This window comes from Equus quagga, chromosome 15 (genome assembly GCF_021613505.1).
Source record: "Equus quagga isolate Etosha38 chromosome 15, UCLA_HA_Equagga_1.0, whole genome shotgun sequence".
NCBI lineage: Eukaryota > Metazoa > Chordata > Mammalia > Perissodactyla > Equidae > Equus > Equus quagga.
In genome coordinates, this window is record NC_060281.1 from 72,128,477 (window position 1) to 72,133,234 (window position 4,758).

General features: G+C 42.1%; 1 long non-coding RNA gene across 1 annotated transcript; it reads left to right on the forward strand.

Moving 5' to 3' along the window:
- The first annotated feature begins 760 nt into the window (after positions 1–760).
- Positions 761–4,550, forward strand: LOC124226127 (uncharacterized). Its single transcript, XR_006885204.1, has 3 exons — positions 761–889; positions 1,348–1,430; positions 4,462–4,550. It is a non-coding gene; the product is annotated as an uncharacterized LOC124226127 (long non-coding RNA).
- Positions 4,551–4,758: the final 208 nt, after the last annotated feature.

Below are 4,758 nucleotides of genomic sequence, written 5' to 3' on the forward strand. Positions count from 1 at the left end.
AAGCTGGTGGAATGCAGGCTTGGAACTGCCGATGGCCATCTTTGCCACTACTTGGGAAGAGCCAGCCTGAGAATGAAGACGAGACAGAGAGAAGCAGAGCCTAGAGATGGTAAGCAGCAGAGGCCTCATGGCATCCACCAAACCCCTGAATCCAGCTTTGCCTGAAAGAAGATCAGTCCCTGAACTCATATTAATTCCCTATTTTGCTTAAGCCACTTTGAGTTTGGCTTGCAAAACAGGGATTCCTGACTAACACATCCTGTGAACATGGCTACAGTTATTGAATCCAGAAAAAGGTCCCCAAACCAAAGACAGCTGTTCGAAGGGAACTTCTCCGCTTATTTACATGGAGAAGAGGGAACTGCCACTGTCAGTAGAACTAGTGAAGGAAACTTCCAACCTCCTCCTTTCATACCTCCTCGAGGGGAGTGGGTCTCATTGGTGGGTTCGGGAGAAGGTGCTGAGCATGCTGCCCAGTCTCTTTCCCTCTTTTCTTTCTTTCAGTGGCCTGACCTTTAGATGCTCATGTTTCTGCCTCCGCCATGGGGAGTCGGGCCCTCTGGGGGAGGTCTGCAGTAGCCCAGCCTGTGACGGGTAAATCAGTGTCCTCCAGAGGGCATCCCGTGCACAACGAAACCACGTTCTCCACTCAGCCTTCCCAATAAAACTGACCCTTTTGAGCTCCAGCAGCCTGATTCATACCTCTCCTTCTCCGTGGGTTTAGAATTTGGAAAGGCCAAGAGGGGGGGTCATTAATTATCACCTTGTAAACCCCAACATGTTAATTTTCTCTTCAGAAAATTTGGAGAGCCATGAGGACTGACATCTGGGGGCTGAAATAACACTTGGAGATCAGGTTTCCAGTGTGATCAGGGCTCCAGGCTTAAAGGTAATTATGAGTCAAGTGGGTTCTTGACCTGGGTAGTTTGTGACAGCTACAGTTGTTCAGCAAGATTTCACCTGGCAGGGGCCTGAATACAAGGACCTCTGGGGCAGGCCTTGACCTTACCCACGTGAGCACGGCTTTGACCTCAGCAGGTGGCTGGGACAGGGATTAGGTTATGGGGGGGGGGGGGGGGGGGGGGGGGAGCCTTTCTCTCCTCGGGATTGCTTACTTTAAAGACGACAGAGCTTTAGCTTACAAACGTTTAGGCTCTGGTGGGTAGATTTTTGCTTCTTGTATTACATCTTTCAGCAAAGCTCCAGGCTTGATTTTAAACAGCAAAGGCAGCTAAATTCTACGGGGTTGACAGAGCTCTTGTTTGTGGGGTTGTAACCTTTTTACAGCATGAACACAGGGTGTAGGTGGGTGCTGCCAAGTCAGCAGCCCCCAATCTTCTTCTGCAGATTGTTCTGATCTTCATTCGTGGTCATGAGCAGGACCCGGGGAGGGGCTGATCTCTTGACTGCAGTTGGCTTGTCACACGCTGGTAAGGCTCACCCCACCACTGGCATCTCAAGTTGGCTCTCATTTGTTAATTGCATAAGCCTTGATCATTGCTATGGATTTGGGGAGCCCAGACTCTGACTTTACTCACAGAATAGGGGTATATTTTATTAATGAAAATGAATGAAAAGAACAAGGTCTTTATTATATAAGAAATATGCTTTTTTGTGGGTTGAGGTAGAGAAAGCTGATGAAAACCTAAAAACTAAGAAGGCAGTTAATGAAGCTTATGCCTAAAAGGCTTTGTCTTTGGGAAACAAGTTTGCTCAGGAAATTAAGGAGGAACTAGATTTTTGTTTTAAAGATTTTATTTCCTTTTTCAAAATTATTTTTATTAAGATTTTACTTTTCCTTTTTCTCCCCAAAGCCCCCTGATACATAGTTGTGTATGTTTAGTTGTGGGTCCCTCTAGTTGTGGCATGTGGGATGCCGCCTCAGCATGGCTTGATGAGTAGTGCCATGTCGGCGCCCAGGATCCGAACCAGTGAAACCCTGGGCCGTGGCAGCGGAGCCCGCGAAGTTAACCACTCGGCCACAGGGCTGGCCTGAAAAAAATTTTTTGTGGTAATTATGTATGGAGACAGATGTTAACTAGACTTATTGTGGTGATCATTTCACAATATATACAAACATCCAATCATTTTGTTATACACCTGAAACGAATATAATGTTATATGTCAAATATACCTCAATTAAAAAATCATGCTTCTGTCATGCTACCAGAACAGAACCAGTGGAGGAGTGAAAGACAAATACAGGGAGGCCGGCTGAGTAAACTGGAGGAAGGCAGAGATCTTTTAAAGCTAAAACTGTGATCTTAGTAGACACCCAGACAGATATGAAAGGGAAAGGAGTTTTTGAAGGCTCAGCCAGGTAAACATTAAGAGAGAGGAGAGACTCATGCCTATCTGGAAACTTGAGAGCAAGCTGAGGTAATATTACAGAGGAGTGGGAAAAAATTAATTATTTAAGAAATGCTGTGAGGACATTGGTTATCCCTCTGGGAAAAAAAATTAAGTTGGATCCCTAACTCACACCCTATACAAGAATACATTCCGGGGCTTAAAAGGAAATCTTTAAAACTCTTAGAAGATAATATAGAGTACTGGGAGAAGAAATGATGGCTTCAGGGGCTGGCCCCCTGGCCAAGTGGTTAAGTTCGTGCACTCTGCTGCGGCGGCCCAGGGTTTCGCTGGTTTGGATCCTGGGCGTGGACATGGCACCGCTCATCAAGCCATGCTGAGGTGACATCCCACATGCCACAACTAGAAGGACCCACAACTAAAATATACAACTATGTACTGGGGGAGATTTGGGAAGAAAAAGCAGAAAGAAAAAAAAAAGAAGATTGGCAACAGTTGTTAGCTCAGGTGCCAATCTTTAAAAAAAAAAAAGAAATGGTGGCTTCAATCATATATAACAACGTACAAGCTGTTAAGGAAAATTTTAATCGGTTTGACTACATTAAAAGTTAAAAGTTCTTCAAAATGGATCAAAGACATATATATGAGAACTAAAACTATAAAACTCTTAGAAGAAAACGTAGGAGAAAAACTTTATTTCATTGCATTTGGCAATGATTTCATGGATATGACACCAAAAGCATAGGCAAAAAAGAAAGATAAATTGGACTACATTAAAATTTAAAACTTCCATTCATCAAAGAACACTATCAACAGAATGAAAAGACAATCCATTGGAGTGGGAGAAAATGTATGCAAATGATATATCTGATAAGGGGTTTATATCTAGAATATATAAGGAACTCCTACAACTTAACAAAAGCAAAAAAAATTTAAAAATGGGCAAAGGACTTGAATAGACATTTCTCCAAAGAAGATACACAAATGGCCAATAAGCATAAGAAAAGATCTCACCATGAGATACCTCCTCACACCCGTCAGGTTACTGTTTTAAAAAAAAACAACAGAAAATAACAAATGTTAACCCAAGATGTGGAAAAATTGGAACTCTTGTGCACTATTGGTGGGAATGTAAAATGGTGCAGACATTGTGGAGGTAAGTATAGTCCTTCCTCAAAAATGAAACAGAATTACTGTATGATCCACTTCTGAGTGTATATGCAAGAGAATTGAAAAGTGGGACTCAATTATTTGTTCCCCCACGTTCATAATAGCATTATCCACAATAGCCGAAAGGTGGAAGCAATGCAGGCGGCCACTGATGGATGAGTTGATAAACAAAATGTGACATGTACATATGATGGAATATTGTTCAGCCTTAAAAAGGAAGGAGATTCTGACACATGCTACAACATGTGTGAATTGAGGACATTATGTTAAGTGAGATAAGCCTGACACAAAAAGACAAATACTGTATGATTCTGTTTATAGGTTACCTGGGGAAACCAAATTCATAGAGAAGAAAGTAGAATGGTGGTTGCCAGAGGCTGAGGGGCAGAGGGAGCAGGGAATTGGTGTTTAACGGGTATAGAGTTTCAGTTTTGCAAGATGGAAAGGGTTCTGGAGGTGGATGGTGGGGATGGTTGCACAACAATGTGAATGTACTGAAAGCCACTGAACTGTGCATTTTAAAACGATGTCTTCAATTTTATGTTATGCATATTTTACCAGAATAAACAAATTTTTAAAAAAGGCTAGAGTTTCTGCACAACTAAAGACACTATTAAAAAAATATTTAAATGAAATGATAAGCCACAGCCTGAGAGAAGAGATTTGTAACGCATACAGCTGAGAAAGGATTAGTAGCCAGAGCACATAAAGAACTTATTCACATTAATAAAGAAAAAGAAACAACTCAGTAGAAAAATATAAAAAATGTTCAAAAGGGTGTTAAATTAATTAAACAAGGAGGCCGTTAGACTGAAGTGGCTTTAATGCCCTAGCAGCCTACATAAGCAAACCAAAAGCTGAGCCTATAGATGTCTCGAGGTTAAGAACTCGAAACCTAGGGTCAACCAATCACAGGCTTTCCCACATAAGGCAACTACTTAAGCTACAGCCAATGAAATAATTTCCTTGCTTTGCTTTCAGGTCTTCTCTATAAAAATCTTAGCCCCAGCTCCTGATGGTGGAACGCTGCTGACCACTTCCAGTTTGGCACTGCTGGATTTGAATCCATTTTTGCTGAAATAAACTCTTAAAATTTTGAATATGCCTAAGTTTCTTTGTTTTTTGGTAGGGAAGATTGGCCCTGAGCTAACACCTGTTGCCAATCTTCCTCTTTTTGCTTGAGGAAGATTGTCTCTGACCTAACATCTATGCCAGTCTTCCTCTACTTTACATGTGGGATGCCACCACAGCATGGCTTGATGAGCTGTGTGTAGGTCC